The sequence below is a fragment of the Puma concolor genome, chromosome A1 (assembly GCF_028749965.1).
Source record: "Puma concolor isolate L17-30 chromosome A1, mPumCon1.1.hap2, whole genome shotgun sequence".
Lineage (NCBI taxonomy): Eukaryota > Metazoa > Chordata > Mammalia > Carnivora > Felidae > Puma > Puma concolor.
The window spans coordinates 228846253-228860546 of NC_141667.1; the positions used below are offsets into that span (position 1 = coordinate 228846253).

The window sequence follows — 14294 nt, forward strand, 5'->3', positions numbered from 1 at the left end:
GGTGGAATGATATTCCATAATATACACAAACTAATTTAACTTTTCCATTATTTTTGGACATTTATGTTATTTTCATTTTTTAAAAACCATGTTGTTTATGTTATTGGTAAGTAAATATTTGTCCAATTTTCTATTCTTTGGGTTGGTTTCCTTGCAGGGACATTTTGGACCTTAAGTGGATGTATTTTTAAGGACTCTTGATATATACATCAAATTGGTTTTCAGAAAGTTTATACTAATTTATATTCCCAAGAATTTTGCCAAACTAGGGCATCATTATTTCTTATCATATTTACTAATTTAATAGGCTCTCATACTGTTATATTAGAATTTCTCTATTTTACTTTTGGGAGGTTGAATATTATTTTTTCATGTGCTATTGATCTTTCCATTTCTGTAGTGAATCGATATTGCTGTCCCTTCCCTATTTTTTTTAAGTGTATTTATTTATTTTGAGAGAGAAAAAGAGTGTGTGTGTTCAGGGAGGGGCAGAGACAAAGAATCCCAAGCAGCCTCCATGCTGTCATGGAGGAGCCAGACTCGGAGCTCAATGCCACAAACCCATGAAGATTATGACCTGAATCGAAATCAAGAATTGGACGCTTAACTGACTGAGCCACCCAGGTGCCCTTTGCCCCTTTTCTTAGTTGTTGCGTTTGAGTTGTTTTTATTTTTTTCTTAACGATTTTAGCCTCTTGTTTTTCAAAGTCAGTGATTGCAGTAAGTAATGTCGTGCCATTAGCTATTTTGGTCCTTACTGGTACATCACAAATAGAGTCCTTGGGACTGTCGACTGCCCTAATTCCAAACTAACCCTCGAATAGATGTTTCTTATCTAAAAGTAGCAACCAATTTGGCTTTCTCTAAAATGGAGGGTCAGGCAGTGAGTTTGGCACCAAAAGCTAAAACATGCAACTTCAGCATTGCCCATTGTTATTGATTTAACTGCACAAAGAAAATTTGTGTCCTGTTCATTATGCAGCATTGTAGCTCGCAGATGTGATTTTTATTTAAGGCATTTGTTCGGTGTAAAATCCTGCTGGAGGGTTTGAAACAACTCTTTCTTCCCATAAACTGTCATCTACCTGCTTGCAACTTTATTTACTAGAAAGAACACATTCTGTTTTCTGAGGGTAGTGTTGATTTTTCTTCCAGAAGAGCAGCGCAACACCTTGTCAGTTCTTACTCAAAAGGTTGTTTCCTCATATTTTGATGTTAGATCATTTCCCAGAGATGAGAGACAAGGAAACAACTTCTGAATACGAGTCTACAAAATCTCTGCTTTCAAAACCTGCTTTTATTGACTGAGTCAACTTGGCAGTGGATTTTATTACTGTATAGTACAGAAATCTCAATCTAAAGAAGGAGGAGGAGCCAGGTGGGGGGAAGAAAAGGGGAGTGAAAAAGTCTACTCAGTTAAAACTTTTATGAAAAGCCGAAAAAGTCTCAGTTCTGCTTTGCTTCTTCTTTTTTTTTTTTTTTTTTCCAACGTTTTTTATTTATTTTTGGGACAGAGAGAGACAGAGCATGAACGGGGGAGGGGCAGAGAGAGAGGGAGACGCAGAATCGGAGACAGGCTCCAGGCTCTGAGCCATCAGCCCAGAGCCTGACGCGGGGCTCGAACTCACGGACCGCGAGATCGTGACCTGAGCTGAAGTCGGACGCTTAACCGACTGCGCCACACAGGCGCCCCCTGCTTTGCTTCTTCTGATGAAATCCTAATTGCTGACAAAGACTTGCTAATTTCACTATGAGAACCCATATCATAGGTAATGTATAATTTTGTAATAAAATATATCTCTTCTATTATTTTCTTGACTCCCACCTAATAATTAATCATCTAAAAGTGTTTAAAAAGCGACACAGAGTCATTTTAGTGCAATATTTAGTGCTGTTCCCCATATTTAGAGACATTAATGGGGTTATAACATTGCTCTTCAGTGTGAATTACCACAAAACCTGAGCACTTCCCATTACATTTTCCTCACCATTTATTATCCAGCTTTGATATCTTGATTATATTTATTATAATATCTGCTAAAATTCCTTTCTGGCAAGTTAAAAGGCATATGTTAGGAAGAAGTACAAAATCTTTTCTTTCTCATGGTTTTAGCATATGTTTTGGTTCTGATCAGCCAAGATTGGATTTGATACCATTCTTTGTAATTTGTAAGTATAAGATAATATAAATATTATTATAACCATGTTTCAGTTTAAAATTTCCTGAGAAGAAATAGGTAAGCGAGCCAACAATTACAATACAGGGTGACAAATGATATTGATTCATTCAAGAAGAGGGGATTGAGATTTATGAAGTCAAAAACAAAACAAAACAAAACAAAAATGCTTATTTCCAGGGTTTCTCCTGTTGTGGCCTCAGAGCTGTTGGTTTTCTTCTGCCTCGTCCACTTCTCCAGGCAGAAGTACATCAGCGGTTGATTTCCCCAGAGCAAGAAAAGAAGCAGTAAAAGATTTGAAGGGATACGTGGTAGTGATGCAGGGAAACGTGCCTCGAAGCTGCAGACCTGTGGGCTGGTGGGGACACGGCTTCATGACCAGGTAAGGAGAAAGAGGGAGGGAAATGGATGGGGAATCTGTTAGGAAGAGGGAGGAAACCTTAGAGAATTCAGAAAGGGAAGATTGGAGAGGCTCTGGCGAGGTGCTCCATAGAATGGAGTAAAGCCTGAGCAGAGATAGGTCCCAGGCCCACTGCCTTAAGCCTAGCTCCAGCAAGGAGCTTCTCTCCTTCTTCTCTCCCCGCGACTTACCATATTGCCAAACACCAGTGTGGTTCTGGCCTAGTCATGTCATTCCTGGATGACCTCCAGCCTCTCGCCCTCTGAGCTGTGATTCCTTCTGCACCAGAGGTCTCTTTCTGAAACACAGATCAGATCCTATGTCCTCTGATTTGAAATCATTTTGAATGGGTGAAAGACGAGTGAAATGTCTCCAAAGAAATTGTATAGTAAGCACGTGGAAAGATGCTTACTGTTACGATAATTAGGGAAATGCAAATCAAAACGACAATGAGAGAGCACTTCACATTCATTAGGATGGCTCTTATATATATTAAAAAAAAAACAAAACAGAAAATACCAAGTATTGGTGAGGATGTGGAGAAATTGAAACCCTGGTGCATTGGTGGTGGGAATGTATAGTGCCTCAGCCACCGTGGAGAACAATAGGGAGGGTCCTCAAAAAAATTAAACAAGTAGTTCCCATTTGATCCAGCAATTCCACTTCTGGGTGTACACCCCAAAGGAGTGCAAGCAGGAGCTCAAAGACGTTGAGAGCCCCGTGTTCATGGCAGCATTCATTCACAATAGTCGAAAGACGGAAACAGCCTGTCTTTTGGTGGGTGAATGAATAAACAAAACATGGTATACACATACAATGGAATATTATTCACACTTAAAAAGGAATGAAATTCTGGCACATGCTATGACATATGTTGAACCTTGAAGACATTATGCTAAGTGAAATAAGCCAGTCCCGAAAGGACTAATATGAGGTACCTAGATAGGTAAACTCATAGAAACAGGAAGTCAAATGGTGGTTGCCAGAGGATGGGAGTGGGGGAGGGGGATGACTGTTTAATGACTAGAAAGCTTCAGTTTGGGAGGATGTAAAAGGATCTGGAGACGGATGGTTGTGATGGTTGTACAACAATGGAAATGTACTTAATGCCACTGAACTGAACTCTGTCATTGAACCTGAAAGTGATTAAAATGGTAAATGTGATGTTGCGTGTATTTTAAAATAAAAAATCACTTTGTGGTCTCCCATTAATTTTGGGATAAAAACCCAGTGTATTAGCGTGATATATCTATCTTTCAAGATACGATCCCCAGCTCATTTTTCCAGCGTGTCTAATGCTTGGCACTTCTTTGTCCTGTAAGAGTCAACTCAGCTTTTATCACCTTCTCTGGGAAATCTTCCCTGACCCACCTCGCACATCCCCCAGTAGCAGGCCCTACCCTCATCTTGCGCGGGTGAGCCTCCTCTTATCTATCATAGCAGTCTGTGTACTCTTTCATCTATCATACTGAATTCAAAATTTTTACATTTGTTCTTATCAGTAAGCCCCCATTAGGCTGTTAGCAACTTGAAGATGGGGACTGTCTTTCATCTCTGTGGCTCCACTGCTTAGAACGTGGCTTTATGCCCTGTAGATGCTTAATATACGTTTGCTATCTGAATGAAAGAATACAGCTGATTGGGGAAGAAAGGGAAATTCTGCAGCTTGAGCCAAGGATTCTGTCTTGGATTTTTGGAGAATGATGTGATGTTGGTAACATTAGTAAAATATTTAGAAGAACGCCTGACCCATAAGTACTCAATAAATGTTAGCGATTTTTCACTTTTATTATTGCATGACCTACGAAACTTTTAAAATAAGATTCTCGTATTCCTGGTGCTTGGGTGGCTCAGTCGTTAAGCATCTGACTTCGGCTCAGGTCACAGCCTTACGGTTTGTGAGTTCAAGTCCCACATCAGGTAATCTCGAGCCCTACTTCAGGTAAAATACAAGCCCCACTTTGGGTGAGCCCCCCTTCTATCTCTCTCTCTCTCTCTCTCTTTCTCTTTCTCCCTCTGCCCCTCACTTGTGCCCTCTCTCTCTCTCTCTCAAAAAACAAAAAAGATTCTCATATTTCCTTTAGAGTAAGGATTGTCAAAGGGAAAGATGGGGTAGAATTTAGCAAGGATATGCCAGAGACAGACACTAATCCCCCTGGATTCCAGGCTCTGCTGTGGTTTGCCTTCAGAATTGGTGAGAGGCATGCCTGCTTGGTCTGAGCAGATGGGTGGTGGTATGGAGGGCTCCTATTCCAAACCAGCCTTTCCTGATATGGTTGTGGCTTACACCACCCCCGAGCCTGTCAGCCTTCTTTATACTCAACCTCCTTCAGAGGTGGCACCTCCTTTGGGTGCACAGGGGACTTTCCTTAGGAGGAGGACCCTTGAGGCCGCTTCCCACTTGAAGATCGCTAGTGTGCTTGCCAGCCTGATCTCCCGCCCAACCTCACTCTTGTCGCCCAATACCACAGGTCCCACAAAGCAGGTGGCATTTCCATTTGGGTTTCCTCTACTCCATCAGGGTAGTTTCTTGAGTCCAATTAAGAACAAGGAATGCGCTCAGACTGTATTTATTGCCAGATCCTTCCTGAATTTTCCAAGTTTATTTTTCTCATTTCTCCAAACTATGCAACTGTCTAAAATGTGTATCAAAGAGGTATATGTCAAAGAACACTTCTAAAATTACACTATGATTTCTGCTGGTGACCTTTTCTCCTTGCCCAGTTAGAGCTCAGGGAAAATCTGAGGAGATATCCAAAAGTATGTTTTATATGTGGGTCAGAGGTGTTTATTTTAGCCTAAAGGATATAAGGGAAGATCCTGGATCCTGAAAGAAGAAATAGCTTTACCTGAGAGCACATAGAGGGGGCACTGAGAAAGCTCAAATGTTTGACCAGGCCTTTCTGCTTTTATAATAGAATGGAAGCAGGATCAACAGCCTGGAGACCAAGAAGATAAACATTCTGTAAGGTTTTGTAGCACAATGATTGTTTTTCTGAAGTGATTAGGACTAAAAGTCTGACAACAGAAAGAGCCTGTGTGCTTGACTTTGGGGCCATAAGGAGGAAGGAAGCTGTGGGAATGTCAGCCCTTTGCACTGCTTGTTGTGTGTGTGTGTATGTGTGTGGTCACAAAGAGAAGAGTAAAGCAGACCGAGTCCTGTAGCCATGACAAGGTGAAAGAAAGCACATACAGGTGGCCCCAGGGCTTAACTCTGGAAAGACATACTTATGTGGTTTCCAAGTAAGCACTAATGGCAGTTGGCTCAAGAGCAGCCTTGAGCTCTACGAGAGGGCGAGAACTCTCTTGTGAATGTTTATGACATTTCTGGTGGTAAGTGCCTTTCATAGCTTGTCCCGTAAGCTGTGATTGGAAGGAAATGTGATCTCCTTTCCCCATAATTTTACACTCACTCTCTTTATGCTGGCAAAGGCCATGGCTGACTCTGCCATTCCCCTAATAAGACACCCTTGAGTGGCAGTGTGGTTCTGATGTTCCTTGAGCAGGCAGCTGGAGATCATGGTGAGGAGCAGGGGCATCTCTGTCCTCTGCAGGATGTGTGGAAGATGGGATTGAAAAGAAAATGATATAGAAGAGAACAATGGCATAAAAATTTAAATTTGGATGTGTCCAGGGCTATTCAGAAGGATGATATTTGGTCCAGGGCAGTGACCGCAGGGCTGGCACACATCCTACCCACTCACCTATTTCACTCTGACAGCTGTCATCTCCATTCAACCCGAGACAATTGAGAGAGCCAGGAATTACATGCTTTATTGCATTATCCAGGCCATTGTTCCCCTCTATTAGTAAGGACATTGACCAGAGTTACATCTCATGCTATATCTATTATGATTTAGACTCTGCCTACATGAATACTGAAGAATTGGGTCAGACTAAAATTTACTAAGTCCTGCAACCAAAATTTTAGCAAACTGTGTATATGTTAAAGGTCAGAAAATAGGTCAGTGAAATCCAAGATAATAGGATAATAGAAACTGTCTAAACTTCTGGTAGTCATACATTATTTGAGTAAATAAATCAGAATGACAAATCCAATTGTTAGGAATATGGTTCTATATATTCAGTATTTATTTATATGAAACTTTCAGATCCATATTGAAGCATTAATTTTAATACTTCAACACATCAAACTTATGTACATAATTGAAAGAGTAAATAACTACAGACTCCAGTGTTAAGAAACTTAAAAAACATTTTTTAATGTTTATTTATTTTTGAGAGAGAGAGAGACAGAGCATGAGCATGAGCATGAGCATGAACATGAGCAGGGGAGGGGCAGAGAGAGGGAGACACAGAATTCAATGCAGGCTCCGGGCTTTGAGCTGTCAGCACAGAACCTGATATAGACTTGAACCCACAAACTGTGAGATCATGACCTGAGCTGAAGTCAGACACTTAACCGACTGAGCCACTCAGGCACCCAAAGAAACTTTTTACTATGGTTGTTTTTATGTGATAAACAAGCTTTTTCCTTCTCTTTTCTCTAGATATTAGTGTTACCTTTAACTCATTGATTATAGTACACATAGTTTAATCTCTTAAAGAGCATGAGTATTGATATATTTATCTTTCTATATTCATGCACAGTCCTGAAACAAGAAAAGAGTCTTTATACAGCGAGATTTCGCTGTGATGAACTCTTGTCATTTGATCTTTGTGAGAAAGAGGGTAAACAGTGTTAGGTCAGAGATTTTTATTTTCCATCTTCCTTTCCTGAAAAATAAAATAGTTGTGTATCCCTGGAGCTCTAAACAGTTCAGCAAATTGAAGAGTTAAATATGTGCTTAAGTGTGATTCCAAACCATCTGACATAGAGAAAGGGGACAATGTTTTGTGGTATTAGTTTAGATTCTGAATCTCTAACACTTGTATTTATAACTTAAATGACGCAAAATTTTCAAAAATGTTAAAAAAAATTCAGAATTGCCTACAGCTTTCATTTTAGAGGGTCTTTTATAAGAAATTCAAAAAGAAACAAAAAAAATTTAACTATACAACATTTTTATTTTTAATACTCAGTAGAAACCAGCATTAATTCAAAGGACAAAAATAGACTGGGGGAAATATTTGCATTAGATATAGATGTGATAGATAACAGTATATCCAGAATATTTACTATTCAGCAGCAGAGAGATCTTTATAAATTAAACTATGTCAGTCTTTTGATGAAACTCTGACCGGCTCATTTTGCTGAGTAACAGCCAGCACAATTACTATGACTGAGGAGGTCCAGGGTAATCTGATGGACAGCTACTTCCTGCCTTCCTTACCTGCTTCCTGTGCCCCCCCCCCCCTGCCTTCCCCCCCACCGCCCACCCACCCCTGCCCTTGTCCACTTGGCCCCACCCACATTGGCTTTTTGCTGTTCCATGGATATAACACATCTGCTGTCATTTTAGAGCCTTCCACTCTTGCTGATGCTTCCCTTTGGGATGCTCTTCTCTAGATATTCCCTTGGCTCCACCTGAAGATCTTTGCTCAAGTGTGCTGTTATCAGTTCCCTGAACAACTTACAAAAAAGAGCAGCCTCTCTCACCTGGGCTTTTCCTTTTCATTGTTTGTTTTCTCTTTGGTACTTTGACACATTCCTCCTACTTTTGTTTATTTGATTTTAGGCTATCTCCTTCCACTAGGCAGAGCATTTCATGAAGTCAGGGATTTTGTTTACTGCTCTATCCCTGCAAAAGTGCCCTGAATGAGAAAAAGATTAAATTCCATTGGAAAAATGGCTATAAAATTCACAGAAGAAATCTAAGTGGTCAATAAATATATGGCGAATGCTTAAATTTGCATAAGTAAAGAAAATATACAGTAAAGGAATAAGATACCATATATTTACCCATCAGACTGGCAAGAAGGTTGAAATCCAATGGCATCCAGTGCTGTCAGAAACATGAACCATTGGGCTCTCCCCTTGCTTGCTGGTAGATGCATGAATTGTTGCTACATTTGGGGAAAATGATCTGTCAGTATTTGTTAAAATGAAATGTGTACATCCTTAAGGAAGGTCTGGAATTCATGGAACCCAAAACTTAACATTTCATTACCTTCATTCATTTTTGCTTTTCGTTCACTATTCTTTAAGAAAAGTAATGGAAAGTTACAAGTACAAGACTAAGTCTACACCATTTAAGGGGCCTGTACAACCAGGGCTCTGAAGCTGAAACTTCATTGGCTTCCTGGCAAATCCTCCTCCATTATACGTACCCTCTGACTATAGCCACATTTCTGGGAAGGAATCAAAATAAGAGCAATAAGGATTGAGAGTTTCGGTACATAAAAGATGTATGTATAAAGCTATCTACTACATTATTTTTAGTGGAATAGAAATTGGTGACAATCTTAATATCTGTCAATAATGAGAAGTTCAAATAAATATAGTACATCTATTTATTTCCATTAAGCTATTAAAAACAATATCTATGGTATATTTATGCAAAAAAACTGTAAAATAATGTGTTTAGTATAATCCAATGCTGATAAAATCAAGAGAGAAGTGGGGCGCCTGGGTGGCGCAGTCGGTTAAGCGTCCGACTTCAGCCAGGTCACGATCTCGCGGTCCGTGAGTTCGAGCCCCGCGTCAGGCGCTGGGCTGATGGCTCAGAGCCTGGAGCCTGTTTCTGATTCTGTGTCTCCCTCTCTCTCTGCCCCTCCCCCGTTCATGCTCTGTCTCTCTCTGTCCCAAAAATGGATAAACGTTGAAAAAAAAAATTAAAAAAAAAAAAAAAAATCAAGAGAGAAGTAAGAGAGAAAACAAAAGTAACACCACATCTGTCCATCTGTGCATATATTTACATATATGTGTGTGTGTGTGTGTGTGTGTGTGTGTATGAACAATACAAAGGTATAGAAAGATATACATTATTATCACTGGGTACGTCAGGTCAGGAGTGGGGGTGGTAAGGGATGGGGAAATAAATAACAAATTTTTATTTATACATTATTGAATAATTTAACTAGTTTCAAAAAAATACATTCATACTTTCACATTTCTTCCATAGCTTTATTGAGATATAATTGACATATAACATGTGTAAGCTTAAGGTGTAAAACATTTAAGTTAAGCCACTTATGTATTGCAAAATGATTACCACCATAGCATTAGCTAACACCTCCATTCCATTCCATAATTACCACCGTGTGTGTGTGTGTGTGTGTGTGTGTGTGTGTGTGTGTGTGTTGAGAACATTTTTAAGATCTACTCTCATAAAAACTTTTAAGTACATAATACAGTATTATTAGCTATACTTACCATGCTATATATTAGATTCCCAGAACTTGTTAATCTTACAACTGGAAGTTTGTACCCTTTTACCACTACTTCCTAATTTCCCCCCTTCCTCAGCCTCTGGTAACCACTATTCTATTCTGTTTCTATGAATTCAGTATTTATTAGATTCTACATATGAGACCATACAGTATTTGTCTTTCTCTACCATACTTCAGTTAGGATAATGGCTTCAAGTTCCATCCATGTTGTTGCAAATGGCAGGATTTCCTTCTTCCTTGTGGCTGGGTTGTTTCCACATCTTGGTTATTGTGAATAGTGCTGCAATAAACATGGGGTTACAGATATCTCTTTGAGATCCTATTTTCACTTCCTTTGGATATATGCCCTGAACAGGAAATGCTGGATCATATGATTGTTCTATTTTTAATCTTTTTGAGAAACCTCCAAACTTTTTCCCATGGTAGTTGCACCAATTTACATTCCCACTAAGAGTGCATAAGGATTCTTTTCTCTCCACATCTTTGTCAGCACTTATCTCCTGTCTAATATATTCATACTTTCATAATTTAAAAAAGGAATACACATTTTAACAGAAAAAAAGAGACAGACCTGTCATTGAATGTAGTGTTGGTTTTACAGTGGAGATGGTTATACCGACAAAACATGTTTGATTTTGTTGCTCATTGGCATAGAGCTGGGTAACGTGCAGCACTTCTCTTAGAAAGCAGACAGAGACAAGAAAAATGTTAAGAAAATTAAAGGTTAGGGGTGTTCATTGAGGAAATGATAAAATGCAAGATATGCTTAAAAAAAAGAATGGATGATGAACTAAAGGATAACATTACAGCAGAGAATTGGCATAATCAATAGCAAACAAACACTTTGAGAGGCAACTCTTAGGTCAGTGACCTCAAGAGGGGCAAGCACCCAAGGGTCAAGATAAACACTGACCAGAAACACTAATTATGATACAGTATCAAAATTAATGAAGGGATATCACATGCCAGGCGCTGTGTTGATTACTGTGGCCTAGCTGAGTTATAGTCAACCAATGAAGTGGACGCTTTTACTACACCCATTTTATAGAAGGGACAATTGGTTCTGACAGGTTCACATGACTAGAAAATGGTGGAGCAAAGACCCAAGCACAGGCCTGTCTAATCCAAGCTCTTGTGCTTAATTGCTATGATAATTGGCCTCCTAGAAATATAATAAGTATATGCACTTTTTTGGATCTTATATCTATCAGGCAAGAGGTATTAAACAATTAATAAGAGGCCGAGTTGGCCTAAAAAAGTACTTTCTAGTAAGAACTTGCAGTGTTAGAGACATCGAATATGTAACTTCGTGTAGGAGTTGAGTCACATCTGAGCCACCATTTGTCCTGCACCAAGGGTTGGATGAATTCTAATAGCAGCACGTAGCATAGATTAAGAAATTGGTTTTATTGGGCAAAGGGCAACTTATAGAAGCCAAGGGTCAGTAAGAGAAGAGAAGGATCCTTGTGTCTATTTAATAACAGGCATGCCAGTGTCTGTGTGCTCTGGGCCAGTTGTGTGGGTCCACATATACCTATAAAGATGGCAGCCCAGTGACTTCCATTATTACAGATGAACATATGTATTGAGAGCCACATGTGTTGAGCATACAACATGGATACAAAGAAGACTCTGGAACTTCCAACTTCAAAGAACTTAAAGTTTGGTTGGAAAGTCAGACAAGGAAGCAGATATTGTGATTGTGATGTAGGGGCTATGACAAAGGCAGGTTCTGGGTCCTTGGGGTGTGAAAGAAAGGCATCTGATCAAATTTTGTGCAGTTCAGGAAAGGCTTCTTAAGAGAAGTCTTTCTCAAGGAGAATCTTTACCTCAACTACTTCAAGTTAGGGGACTAGACTAAATGAGTACTTTAGCCCTTCCTTACACAGAGTTCTGCAACACTGAGCACAGAGGATGGAGCCTATGGAAAGGACTTCACCTCAACTTCTAGGCTTTCCTACTAAAGAGAAGAGAACAAAAGGGCTTTGAAGGACCATGAGAGAGAGATGGCTAGGGTGACCATCTCTTCAAGGGTTTTTTGGAGGCTTGCTGGATTTAAAAATTCTAAACTAAACAATGCTAATAAAATTGTTGACCGCTGCAGTAAATAACTGCTAAATTGTTGTGGGATCTCTGACTTTGTCAGAGCTTCTAGATTTGAGGAGGTAACTATGTGCTGGTCTGAAGTGACACTTGATCTGGAGATGGGTATGGAAAATGAGGTCCTCCTACAATCCTCCCTGGACTTGAGATTTTCTATTCCACTTGCCACCTGTTTCTTTCTAGAGATTAGGAAAACAAGCAGCCTCTTGGACTATCAGACTGAGCTAGTGGCTGTTTCAAAGCCATCGGCCAAGAAAATGAAATTGTTTATACATTCTTTCTGTGGTGTTGCCTTCAAATTTCTTGATTAAAAAAGAAGGGGAAAAAAAATAATGACCTAAGTGAACACAGGAGGAGGATGGAGGGATAGAACAGATGATATTTATGACTGACTGAGAATTTCAATCCCAGCAGCTAAAATGATGAACTAGGGATCACTGGAAGTGGAAATAGTTGACTTAACAGATGGTAGGCGGCTCTTGTCAGAGAAGTCTGTTCTGAGCATGAGCCTAATTGAGTAGTTCATATCTGTATAAATTAACATTTTTTAAAGCTACGATATTCTCAGGAGAATTTTCAGGGTAAACATTTAGAGTTTTCCAGGTCTTTTCAGTGGAAAACGTGTCATTGGACAAAGGTTAATTTCACCAGTTCAAAAATTATACATTGGAAATTCAAATGGACCATGATCTGTCTTAAAAATGATGCAAACATTTGAGAGCTGTAATGCACTTTTTTTCTGGCTCTCATGATGTTCTTCTGTAAGTTCTGTTGTCTGAACAGCTCCTTGGGGCAAACATCTGCCTACTTGAAATCTTATTAGGAAAATATCTTCATTTAAATCTTTCCTCATAGCCCCTCTCATGCAAATTTCAGTGTATAGTCAGGCAGGCCAGGGAAAATTGAAGTAATTAAGTATGTCTAAATTAAACTATTTTGTTATTTTTATGTTTATTCTATAGTAATTTTTACACCCAACTACACGTTTAACACTGAATATCCATCGTTTTTGTTTTTCTTTAGATTCCTTAAGATTGGTCCAGTAACACCTAGAGCTCATGCAATACTGTTGGGGGGCTTGTTGTTCCTAGAGACTTTAAAACTAGACACTGCTAATAAAGTGACAGGTGTAAGTCCAAGTGTAGAACTCACACAGCAGTGAGTTCTAAGAGAAGAAAATCATGTAAGACAGAAGCAACAACACAAAAAAAATGCTAATCCCAGCTCATAAACACGAGAAGGAAGAGAAATTCATAGTAGATTGGTGATACTTGCAGTTTAACCAAGAATTCTTAGGGTCAGGGGTGCCTGGGTGGTTCAGTCAGGTAAGCGTCCAACTTTGGCTCAGGTCATGATCTTGTGGCTCATGAGTTCAAGCTTCACAATGGGCTCTATGTTGACAGCTCAGAGCCTGGATCCTGCTCGATTCTGTCCTCTCTCTCTCTTCTCCTCCCCGGCTCACACTCTCAAAAATAGGTAAACACAAAAAAATTTTTAAAAACGAATTCTGAGGAACAAAAAAAATTATTGGTAATGCTTGTCATCTAGGGCATTAAGTAAAATTCAAATGATCTCCTTTTCCATTTTAAAATTTTAACAGAAAATATTTATCCACGGTTAAAAAAACATTCAAAAAGAATAGAAGGATGTAAAATAAAATAAAAACTTCTCTCCCAATCCTGAAAGTCTTCTACCTGACCCAAGCTTCATTCCTCCAAAGGCACAATTTTTTTACCTTGACCGTTTTGATTCTCCCAGTGGCTACCTCTGTACCTCTAAATCACGGGATTACAGCAATACTTTTGGGGGCGGGGGGGGTGGTTAAACAAATTAAAAGTACCCAGTAACATCCCATTGTGAAAGATGACACATTCAGCCTACTTCAGTTTCTCTCCACTTCTCCCACTTACTCCTTTTTGTTAATTATGTTATAAATTTTGGATTTTGTTTTGGTTACCTCTATACCTCTCTATAATGTACTCAACTCTTGTCATCTGTCAACTTTAGACAGTCTCTCCAGACACCTATTAGGAGAGAAAATATGGCTTCATCCAATTATATCCCATTGCACTCTAATGAAGACAGCCTTAACAACCCACAGGCCAGTTTTCCCAGTCCTCCCTTGGTGGATTATAACTTTTTTAGAGAAGAGTTTCGCAGTTTTAGCTGTGAAATACCACTGTGGTTGGGGTTTGAGAAGTAGTGGTGGGGCAGACCTCCTGGCAGGGGACTCATAGACAGACCTTCAATTGCCACCAGATTTTTGCTTTCTCATTCTCCTCACTAAGTCTAACTTCAAGCTTCTCCTGAGCTTACCACAA

General features: G+C 39.5%; 1 long non-coding RNA gene across 1 annotated transcript in view; it reads left to right on the plus strand.

Moving 5' to 3' along the window:
- Nucleotides 1-14294, plus strand: part of LOC147584826 (uncharacterized) — a 71525-nt gene that overhangs the window by 34862 nt on the left and 22369 nt on the right. The window contains exon 3 of the long non-coding RNA XR_015253702.1: nucleotides 2358-2559. This is a non-coding gene — a long non-coding RNA (uncharacterized LOC147584826). The remainder of the gene's footprint in view (nucleotides 1-2357; nucleotides 2560-14294) is intronic.